Below are 12,529 nucleotides of genomic sequence, written 5' to 3'. Positions count from 1 at the left end.
GAGAGAGAGAGAGAGAGAGAGAGAGAGAGAGAGAGAGAGAGAGAGAGAGAGAGAGAGAGAGAGAGAGAGAGAGAGAGAGAGAGAGAGAGAGAGAGAGAGAGAGAGAGAGAGAGAGAGAGAGAGAGAGAGAGAGAGAGAGAGAGAGAGAGAGAGAGAGAGAGAGAGAGAGAGAGAGAGAGAGAGAGAGAGAGAGAGAGAGAGAGAGAGAGAGGAGAGAGAGAGAGAGAGAGAGAGAGAGAGAGAGAGAGAGAGAGAGAGAGAGAGAGAGAGAGAGAGAGAGAGAGAGAGAGAGAGAGAGAGAGAGAGAGAGAGAGAGAGAGAGAGAGAGAGAGAGAGAGAGAGAGAGAGAGAGAGAGAGAGAGAGAGAGAGAGAGAGAGAGAGAGAGAGAGAGAGAGAGAGAGAGAGAGAGAGAGAGAGAGAGAGAGAGAGAGAGAGAGAGAGAGAGAGAGAGAGAGAGAGAGAGAGAGAGAGAGAGAGAGAGAGAGAGAGAGAGAGAGAGAGAGAGAGAGAGAGAGAGAGAGAGAGAGAGAGAGAGAGAGAGAGAGAGAGAGAGAGAGAGAGAGAGAGAGAGAGAGAGAGAGAGAGAGAGAGAGAGAGAGAGAGAGAGAGAGAGAGAGAGAGAGAGAGAGAGAGAGAGAGAGAGAGAGAGAGAGAGAGAGAGAGAGAGAGAGAGAGAGAGAGAGAGAGAGAGAGAGAGAGAGAGAGAGAGAGAGAGAGAGAGAGAGAGAGAGAGAGAGAGAGAGAGAGAGAGAGAGAGAGAGAGAGAGAGAGAGAGAGAGAGAGAGAGAGAGAGAGAGAGAGAGAGAGAGAGAGAGAGAGAGAGAGAGAGAGAGAGAGAGAGAGAGAGAGAGAGAGAGAGAGAGAGAGAGAGAGAGAGAGAGAGAGAGAAAGAGAGGTAGGGGATCAAGAGAGAGAGAGAGAGAGAGAGGTGGGGGAGTGCGTGCGTGTGTGTGTTTTTAGGGGAAGGGGATGCGTGGGAAAGTGGGAGGTTGGAGAGGGTTACATCAGGTCAGTTGTAGGGGGGAGTGGGAGGGGGGGGGGAGTGTTTTGAGTTAGTGAGATGGGGGTAAGAGAGGGGGGGTTGAGTATTAGTGTTTGAGGCCTTATCACCTTTCCAAAAAAGTGTTAATCCTTTCTACCCTGACTGAACGTTTGTGTGTGTGTTAGCGTGCATGTCGTGTCTCAACTCACCTACTTTTACTCACCTATTTGTGTTTGCTGGGGTTGAGCTTCGGCTCTTTGGTCCCGCCTCTCAACAGATCAATCAACTGGTGTACAGGTTCCTGAGCCTACTGGGCTCTATCATATCTACACTTGAAACTGTGTATGGAGTCAGCCTCCACCACATCACTTCCTAATGCATTCCATTTGTCAACCACTCTGACACTAAAATGTTCTTTCTAATATCTCTGTGGCTCATTTGGGCACTCAGTTTCCACCTATGTCACCTAGTGCGTGTGCCCCTTGTGTTAAATAACCTGTCCTTATCTACCCTGTCGATTCCCTTGAGTACCTTGAATGTGGTAATCATGTCCCCCCAACTCTTCTGTCTTCCAACGAAGTGAGGTTTAATTCCCGTAGTCTCTCCTCGTAGCTCATACCTCTCAGCTCGGGTACTAGTCTGGTGGCAAACCTTTGAACCTTTTCCAGTTTAGTCTTATGCTTGACTAGATATGGACTCCATGCTGGAGCCACAAACTCCAGGATTGGTCTGACATATGTGGTATATAATGTTTTGAAAGATTCCTTACACAAGTTTCTAAAGGCCGTTCTTATGTTAGCCAACCTGGCATATGTTGCTGATGTTATCCTCCTGATATGAGCTTCAGGGGACAGGTCTGGCGTGATATCAACCCCCAGGTCTTTCTCTCTCTCTGACTCTTGAAGTATTTCATCTCCCTACCCCTATTTCATCTCCCTGCTTCCTACCCCTATCTTCATTACATTACATTTGTTTGGGTTAAACTCTAACATCCATTTGTTCGACCATTCCTGCAGCTTGTCCAGGTCTTCTTGAAGCCTCAAGCTGTCCTCCTCTGTCTTAATCCTTCTCATAATTTTGGCGTCGTCAGCAAACATTGAGAGAAATGAGTCTATACCCTCTGGGAGATCATGTACGTATATCAGAAACAGGATAGGTCCAAGTACAGAGCCCTGTGGGACTCCACTGGTGACTTCACGCCATTCTGAGGTCTCACCCCCTCACTGTAACTCTCTGCTTCCTATTGCTTAGGTACTCCCTTATCCACTGGAGCGCCCTACCAGTTACTCCTGCCTGTTTCTCCAGCTTATGCATCAACCTTTTATGGGATACTGTGTCAAAGGCTCTCCGACAGTCCAAAAAAATGCAGTCCGCCCATCCTTCTCTTTCTTGCTTAATCTTTGTCACCTGATCGTAGAATTCTATCAAGCCTGTAAGGAAAGATTTACCCTCCCTGAACCCATGTTGATGTGTTGTCACGAAGTCTCTTCTCTCCAGATGTGTTACTAGGTTTTTTCTCACAATCTTCTCCATCACCTTGCATGGTATACAAGTTAAGGACACTGGCCTGTAGTTCAGTGCCTCTTGTCTGTCACCCTTTTTGTATATTGGTACTACATTAGCAGTCTTCCATATTTCTGGTAAGTCCCCCGTTTCCAGTGACCTACTATACACTATGGAGAGTGGCAAGCAAAGTGCTCCTGCACACTCTTTCAATACCCATGGTGAGATTCCGTCCAGCCCAACAGCTTTTCTCACATCCAGCTCCAATAGGTGCTTCTTCACCTCATCTCTTGTAATTTCGAACCTATCCAAGGTCACCTGGTTTGCTGCCACCTCTTCTAGCGCCGTGACTTCTCCCTGTTCTATTGTAAAGACCTCCTGGAACCTTTTGTTGAGTTCTTCACACACCTCATTGTCATTCTCTGTGTACCTGTCCTCGCCCACCTTAAGTTTCATCACCTGTTCCTTCACTGTTGTCTTCCTCCTGATGTGACTGTGTAGTAGCTTTGGTTCGGTCTTGGCTTTATTAGCTATATCATTTTCATACCTTTTCTCAGCTGCTCTTCTCACACTAACATACTCGTTCCTGGTTCTCTGGTATCTCTCTCTACTTTCTGGTATTCTGTTATTACGGAAGTTCCTCCATGCCCTTTTGTTCAGCTCCTTTGCTTTCATACATTCCCTATTAAACCACGGATTCTTCCTTTGCTTCTCTGTTTTTCCTGTGTGTGTGTGTGTGTGTGTGTGTGTGTGTGTGTGTGTGTGTGTGTGTGTGTGTGTGTGTGTGTGTGTGTGTGTGTGTGTGTGTGTGTGTGTGTGTGTGTGTGGTGTGAGGGGGTGGTACAGAGGGGGGTTAGCCGATGGTGGGAGGGAGGGAAGGATGGAGGGGGGGGGAGAGGAATGATGTGAGGAAGAGGGATGAAGGGAGTGAGGGAGGGAGGAAGAGAGAGAGGAGAGTGTGGTTGAGTGAGGAAGAGAGAGAAAGTAAGTGTGTGTGTTTGTGTGGTGGGTGGTGTATGTTGAGGGGGATTGTAATTGTCCACTTAGCACAATCCGACACTGCCACTAAATTGCTGTTGCCTATGCCTTGTGTTACTCTTTTAAATATCACTACACACTGACCTCACACTAGTGTGTGTGCAGAGTCTGCCGATGTCTGGTAATTACCTAAGTGATTACCTAAGTGTAGTTACAGGATGAGAGCTACGCTCGTTGTGTCCCGTCTTCCCAGCACTCTTTGTCATATAACGCCTTGAAACTACTGACGGTCTTGGCCTCCACCACCTTCTCACCTAAATTGTTCCAACCGTCTACCACTCTGTTTGCGAAAGTGAATTTTCTTATATTTCTTCGGCATCTGTGTTTAGCTAGTTTAAATCTATGACCTCTTGTTCTTAAAGTTCCAGGTCTCAGGAAATCTTCCTTATCGATTTTTTCAATTCATGTTACTATTTTGTATGTAGTGATCATATCACCTCTTTTTCTTCTGTCTTCTAGTTTTGGCATATTTAATGCCTCTAACCTCTCCTCGTAGCTCTTGCCCTTCAGTTCTGGGAGCCACTTAGTAGCATGTCTTTGCACCTTTTCCAGTTTGTTGATGTGCTTCTTAAGATATGGGCACCACACAACCGCTGCATATTCTAGCTTCGGCCTAACAAAAGTCGTGAACAATTTCTTTAGTATATCACCATCCATGTATTTAAAAGCAATTCTGAAGTTAGAAAGCGTGGCATAGGCTCCTCGCACACTATTCTTTATGTGATCCTTAGGTGATAGTTTTCTCTCTAGAACCACCCCAAGATCTCTTTCTTTATCAGAATTCCTTAAAGATTTCTCACATAATATATAGGTTGTGTGGGGTCTATGTTCTCCTATTCCACATTCCATAACATGGCATTTATTAACATTAAATTCCATTTGCCCAGAGGTGCTCCATATACTTATTTTGTCCAGGTCATCTTGAAGGGCATGACAATCATCTAAGTTTCTTATCCTTCCTATTATCTTAGCATCATCAGCAAACATGTTCATATAATTCTGTATACCAACTTGTAGATCATTTATGTAGACAATAAACATCACTGGTGCAAGAACTGAACCCGGTGGTACTCCACTTGTGACATTTCTCCAGTCCGATACATTGCCTCTGATTCACTGCCCTCATTTTTCTATCAGTCTGAAAATTTTTCATACATGTTAGAAGCTTACCTGTCACCCCTCCAATATTTTCCAGTTTCCAGAACAACCTCTTATGTGGAACTCTGTCGAAAGCCTTTTTCAGGTCCAGATAGATGCAGTCAACCCAACCACCTCTTTCCTGTAATATCTCTGTTGCTCGATCATAGAAACTGAGTAAATTCGATACACAGGATCTTCCAGATTGAAAAACCATACTGTCTGTCTGATATTATATCATTTCTCTCCAAGTGTTCTACCCATTTAGTTTTATTTATTTTTTCCAATATTTTGACTATTACACTTGTCAATGATACCGGTCTAAAATTAAGGAGGTCTTCCCTGCTTCCACTTTTGTAGATTGGAACTATGTTAGCCTTTTTCCACACATCAGCTACAACTCCTGTAAACAGGGATGCCTGAAAAATCAGTTGAAGTGGAATGCTGAGCTCAGGTGCACATTCTCTCAGAACCCATGGTGAAACTCCATCTGGACCAACTGCTTTGTTCTTATTTAGCTCCTTGAGCATTTTTTTCCACTTCATCTTTAGACACCTCTATGTGCTCTATGTTGTGCTCTGGAATCCTTATTGTATCTGGTTCCCTGAAGATTTCATTTTGTACAAACACTCTTTGGAACTTTTCGTTTAATGTTTCACGCATTTCCTTTTCATTTTCCATGAATCTATTTCCCACTTTCAATCTCTGAATATTATCCTTTACCTGCAATTTGTTGTTCATGAATTTATAGAATAGACCTGGTTCTGTTTTACATTTGTCTGCAATCCCTTTTTCAAAATTTCTTTCTGCCTCTCTCCTCACTGCTGTGTAGTTGTTTCTCGCATCTTTGTATCGTTGGTATGTTTGGGGGTTTGGCCTCTTCCTGTATTGATTCCATTTTTGTTCCTTTTGGTCTCTAGCCCTCTCGCAATTTCTGATGAACCAATCCTGTTTCCTAATTCTGCATCTCTGTTTTGGTATAATTTTTTTTGTGCCTTTATCCTATATTTCACAAAACTTGACATATATCTCATTCACTTCCTTGCCTAGCAACAAGTCTGTCCAATTATACTCACTAAAAATTTTTCTAAGGCTGCCATAATGTCCTCTCCTAATGTCAGGTTTTTAAATTGCATCAACCTTCATATTTTCTTCCAGATTATTGTGAGATTTTTCTCTACGCCTACCTCCCTTAAGAGGTGGACTACAAGTTTAAAGGTCTGCTCACGGCAGTTAAGCATGAGTCCAGTAGAAAAAGGAAAAGCGGGAGCAAACCGCCAGGCCTCCACCACCAAGGGTGAAAACCTGTCCACAATAGGCCGCTGGTTCCTCCTAGTTAAACAGGACGTTAAAACTAATAAAGGGTAACCGACGGGTTCTCACAATCAAATATTTATATTTGAAGTGGCGCTATGAATTGGAATTCGAATTCCCAAGAACAGCCGCCTTATCAAGATCACATCAACATTTAATAATATGCAGAAATATGGTGGAATAATATGGTTGAAGGGTTGACATCAAAGACCGTTTTCTATAACATAACAATTTATTAATAACAAGAGACTAACTACTACATTACCGAGTTTACGTTACGTTAATGTCCATCCAGTGGCACGATAACAAACAGCTAAATAGCAACCCTTGCTGTGCGGCTGCATACTGAACTAACCTGAACACAGGTGTGCCCACTGATGACGCAATATTGCAAATCAAAGAAAAATATCACAGACTAAGTTACACCACAGCGAATGGTTACGTTATTGTACATCAAGTGGCATTTGCAACACAGCTATTCAACAGCCCCTCGAGAAGTGACAGCAGGCTCCATCTTGCTGACACTTCGGGCTGACACATGAACTAACTGAACAAATGAAGGATCCACTGAAACAAAGACACAAGCAGGCAATCAATAGTGTCCTGGTTTCCCTGACAGCTACTATAATCACAAGCTTAGGGGTCCTCCCGCCCCCCAGGAGAGACCCACGTAACTAGGCGGAAGTCTAACAGTGACTCCCCCCTATCACAACCCCGTGTGAACACTCTTTGCAACTCCCACTAAGAAGTTGCCCTGTTGTAACCCGATACACCGACAGGCAAGGCGGGAATTCTGGGACACAGCTCCACAGATCCCTAGTATGACTCTACTCTCGTCACCAGACGACAACCAAAAGAAATTGCCTGAAGTGATTAATTACGTTAATTGACTGATCGCAGCAGTCAGCAACAAAGTACCACGGTAATCACAAACAATTGTCTCCCACTAGACAACAACATGATGATACTCTACGTTAATCTTTAACACTTGTCTCTCTCTTGTTAACAATAACTCAACATATTACAACACACTTGACTCCTTGCAAGTATTCAGTGAGTAATTCTCCATTAAGGTCAAACGGACCACTAATTACATCCCCATTGAGTTACGTTAACTAAGCCTACCCTAACTTGGTAGCTTCTCCACAGTCTGTGTCAAAAAATTACTAGTGAGTGTTAATTACCCTAATTAGGGCACTAATTACTGCTGAGCCATTAATTACCTGTCACCAGGACCGATAATTAATCATCCATAAATACGTCTCACTCCGCACTGCCTAAGCAGGTCTCATCAAACACTGTGAATTCACGGGAAAGGAGTTAATTACCCTAATTAACAAGATGTGCCAATAATCCACTGTCCTCAGACAGGATATGATTAATACAACGATTTATGCTAGCTCCATGACCTCGCTTTACCGAGTCACCGGAGCTCTCCAATGCTAATTACTCCACCAATTAACATGAGCCACTAATTGCTTTACCCCTGAAAGGTAATTAGTCTCGAGCATATTACGTTAACACAAATACTGACAGACTCTGACAGAACCTCTCCCACTACGTGAATTCATGATGAGAAGGCTAATTACATAATTAGCTAGAGTGGTCAATTAACTGTCACATGGACAATTAATTGCTCCCGAGACGTATCTCATTATAGCTCAACACTGTTCCCTTAACAGCCCCCACTCACTCCCCAATACTAAGTGTGCACCCCTTATCCAGTTAATTACCCCTTAATTAACTCACTGAATCCTTAAGTCCTCAACATAACTTAAAGAACAAAGTAACCCCAGCGTTACATAGGTCACACTATAATGGCATGCAACATGATGTCCGCACTACCCACATATAGTTGCAGCTACTGCAACTCGCTAATTACTGTGCCCACACAATAAAACACACGGTTGTGCAAAACACACACAAGTATACTAATATTACTGCCCCTCCTTATCTTCTTGCACCCGATTGCAAAGGAATACTGTGAACACACACATACTTCAGCCAGGCAATTAACCCATCAATTGCCTGCTCTCATTAAGTACTGAAAATTCCCCTGAATAATCCTAGAGGTCCCTTACCCTCAACACAGTTCCTGGGGCAATAATATTGTATACTGATAACAACACTGCACAAACCTGCAACATAATGATCCCGTCAGCATACCCCACATGCTAATGACATCATTAGGCAATCAGTCAGCAATCACCTCTACTGACTTACCACACAACACAGTACACTAGCATGCAAATGAACACATAGAAATGGCCTTCACATACTCTCTGAAAATTATAGTCACCAAGTAATATGTACTAATTACACAGACTTCAGGGGTCCTCACTGACACTCCTGACTACCTCTAATGATTATAATTTTACCGTACTCTATGGCATTAATCCAGCCTGAACGATTATATAGAATCGACAGGCTGGATCACTATATGGTAAATCTCTACACTGACTGGTTACATACTCTAGTCAGTCTACTAACATACTACCATACAGCGTGGTCCCGTGTATAATCTCTATCTCCAGGTACCGCCCCTACCCGACATCTGGATTCCACTGACAGCTGCCCCCCAGCTGTTTTTTCATGGCCTGGCGAGGCTCTGAGATAACTCTTACCGGGAACATCCACCGGTACTCATCACACTGTAATAGTACTCATTTCTACTCCTTTCTACTGCCTTATTTTTCCTCATTACCAAAACTGACTACCACACTTAGCTTTTAGCTGACACACTTAGCTGGCTTGCTCCTCATGCGTCGACAAGATGTGGCCCTAGGCTGTCCCGGGAAAGTGGCCAAGGCATGTGGCCAAGGCAGGTGGCCACAGCGCCCCTCCCGAGCTGAGAGAGGGGGGGTTGGGTGGCCTGGGGTGGCCGCCTCGCGGGCAGGCGGGTGGGTGGCCTGGGGTGGCCGGCGCGCGGGCAGGCGCGGGTAGGCCACGGGTGGCCGCGGGCTGGCAGGCTGCCGCCCACAGGAGTACCCATGCGGCTGGGGAATCTCCACCCCATCACTCTAGAACCATGCCTTTGTTCTACACTGGGGTGACAATGGTTGGTGGCGTCCCCAGGCGGCGTCCCCATACTGACGCAGCCTGGCGGAATGCAGAGTCCAACATGGGCCTGCAATCACACATACGCATACACTGGCCAACATCAATTATCCATTGCCACTAGACAGGATGCTCAGACCCGAGGGATGATGGATCAATCTGATACTCCACGAGGCTTCTGCCAGCCTGCCTCATGCGTTCACACAGTCAACTGTCTCTTAGCTTTTTACTGTTTCTACCGTAAATCCCTGGCCCCAATTCACTTAATTAGGCCTTGACACAACCCCTGATGGCAGGAGTGCCACCAATCGAGTAATTTGGACGACAGAAGCGATTAACAGGGGGTGGAGGCGGCAAGCGTGCCGCCCCACCCAAACACCTCTTCCTTCCCTGGCCGCCCAATTCAAACTGAAGATTTCGCGGGCTCAGGGTACAACAGATACCCATACCTACTCCCTACAATCCCTAGACCAATCAGCTTGGAGCCGGCACAGCCCCTCGTGCCGCCCCCAATCAGAATTCTTCGCGCCAAAACTAGGCTTGGACCACACGTGCCCCAAACCAATCACCTCTCTCCGTCACCCTCGGCGTCTTGTGACGTCACAAGGAGGAGGAGGCCTAAGGAGTGGCGTGATGTCTCCCATGTGGGGGGGGGGGTGAGGCAGCGCTCCCCCACTCTTCCCCCCACCTCTAACGGTTTTAGTCAAGTATCCTCTCACACTCACTCTCAACTCACATCCTATTTCACAGAAACAGGAAAATCTCTGTAATTCTCGCTACAGAGCAATCACAGACTTCTAACTACTCTCAAGTAATAGTTCTTGACATAAGCTTTCATTCAACACCCAACAAGCATATGTTATTTTTGAAAGCTTCAATTTCTAGAGTGTCTAGCCTGCTCTAGAAACTAGGAAAACTAGCTGAGGGATCTAGATCCCTCACAATTATATCGCATTGCATATTTTATTCCCAAAAAGACATGATCACTTTTTCCCAAGGGATGAAGGTACTGAATGTCAAATATTTCTTTCTCCTTCCTGGTAAATATCAAATCAAGCATGGAGGGAACGTCCCCTTCCCTCATCCTCGTAGCTTGTTTAACATGATGATACAAGAATGTTTCCAGGATGAGGTCTACAAATTTACACGTCCAAAAATCTTCTGTTTTAGCTTCATATGCTTCCCAGTCTATGGATTTCAAGTTGAAGTCGCCAACTATCAACAGTCGTGAACTATCGTTATCCGCTCTCGTTATGATCTCTCTCATTATTGTTATAAGACCTTCTCGTTTACTATCTAGCTCCTCCTTTGACCATGTGCTGCTTGGCGGTGGACTATATGCATTTATGATCATTAGTGTGTGTTTGTGTTTGTGTGTGTGGGTGTGTGTGTGTGTATGATTATTTTGTAGTGTTGTGTTTGGTGTGTTTGTGAGTTTTTATGTGTGTGTGTACTCACCTATTTGTACTCACCTATTTGTGCTTGCGGGGGTTGAGCTTTGGCTCTTTGGTCCCGCCTCTCAACTGTCAATCAACTGGTGTACAGATTCCTGAGCCTACTGGGCTCTATCATATCTACATTTGAAACTGTGTATGGAGTCAGCCTCCACCACATCACTGCCTAATGCATTCCATCCGTTAACTACTCTGACACTGAAAAAGTTCCTTCTAACGTCTCTGTGGCTCATGTGGGTACTCAGTTTCCACCTGTGTCCCCTTGTTCGCGTCCCACCAGCGTTGAATAGTTTATCCTTGTTTACCCATTCGATTCCTCTGAGGATTTTGTAGGTTGTGATCATGTCTCCCCCTACTCTTCTGTCTTCCAGTGTCGTAAGGTGCATTTCCCGCAGCCTTTGCTCGTAACTCATGCCTCTTAGTTCTGGGACTTGTCTAGTGGCATACCTTTGGACTTTTTCCAGCTTCGTCTTGTGCTTGACAAGGTACGGGCTCCATGCTGGGGCCGCATACTCCAGGATTGGTCTTACATATGTGGTGTACAAGATTCTGAATGATTCCTTACACAGGTTCCTGAACGCTGTTCTGATTTTAGCCAGCCTCGCATATGCCGCAGACGTTATTCTTTTTATGTGGGCTTCAGGAGACAGGTTTGGTGTGATATCAACTCCTAGATCTTTCTCTCTGTCCGTTTCATTAAGTACTTCATCTCCTATTCTGTATCCTGTGTCTGGCCTCCGGTTTCCACTGCCTAGTTTCATTACTTTGCATTTACTCGGGTTGAACTTCAACAGCCATTTGTTGGACCATTCACTCAGTTTGTCTAGGTCATCTTGTAGCCTCCTACTATCGTCCTCAGTTTCAATACTCCTCATAATTTTTGCATCATCGGTAAACATTGAGAGAAACGATTCTATACCCTCTGGGAGATCATTTACTTATATCAGATACAGTATAGGCCCAAGGACTGACCCCTGCGGGATGCGGGACTCCACTCGTAAACTCTCGCCAATCTGAGACCTCACCCCTCACACTAACTCGTTGTCTCCTGTTGCTTAGGTACTCCTTTATCCAATGGAGTACCTTCCCTTTCACTCCAGCCTGCATCCCCAGCTTTTTCACTAGCCTCTTGTGTGGCACTGTATCAAAGGCTTTCTGACAATCCAAAAATATGCAGTCTGCCCACCCTTCTCTTTCTTGCCTTATTTTTGTTGCCTGGTCGTAGAATTCAAGTAACCCTGTGAGGCAGGACCTGCCATCCCTGAACCCATGTTGTTGCTGTGTTACAAAGTTCTTTCGCTCCAGGTGCTTCCACTAGCTTTCTTAGCACAATGTTCTCCATCAGCTTGCATGGTATGCAGGTTAGGGACACTGGTCCTGTAAGTTCAAGTGCCTCCTGTCTATCCCCTTTCTTGTATATCGAGACTACGTTAGCTGCTTTCCAAATTTCTGGCAGTTCTCCTGTTGCCAGTGATTTGTTATACCCTATGGAGAGTGGCAGGCACAGTTCTTCTGCTCCTTCCTTTAGTATCCAAGGGAAGATTCCATCTGGGCCTATAGCCTTTGTCACATCTAACTCTAGTAAACATTTCCTTACTTTCCCGCTGGTAATCTCAAACTCTTCCAGTGGTTCCTGGTTAGCTATTCCCTCTCTTATATCTTGGATTTCTCCTTACTCTAAGGTGAAGACCTCCTGGAATTTCTTATTCAGTTCCTCACACACTTCCTTGTCGTTTGTAGTGAATCCTTCTGCCCCTATCCTTAATTTCATTACCTGTTCCTTTACTGTTGTTTTTCTCCTGATGTGGCTATGCAGCAATTTAGGCTGAGTCTTTGCCTTGCTTGCGATGTCATTTTAGTATTGTCTTTCTGCCTCTCTTCTCATCCTGACATATTCATTCCTGGCACGCTGGTACCTTTCTCTGCTCTCCAGTGTCCTGTAATTCCTGTAGTTTCTCCATGCCCTTTTACTTTGCTGCTTAGCTAGCCTACATCTCTGATTAAACCATGATTTTCTCATCTTCATTTCACTGTTTTCCTTTT

This window comes from Procambarus clarkii, unplaced genomic scaffold (assembly GCF_040958095.1).
Source record: "Procambarus clarkii isolate CNS0578487 unplaced genomic scaffold, FALCON_Pclarkii_2.0 HiC_scaffold_100, whole genome shotgun sequence".
Taxonomy (NCBI): Eukaryota; Metazoa; Arthropoda; class Malacostraca; order Decapoda; family Cambaridae; genus Procambarus; species Procambarus clarkii.
This window is presented reverse-complemented; position numbering follows the sequence as displayed.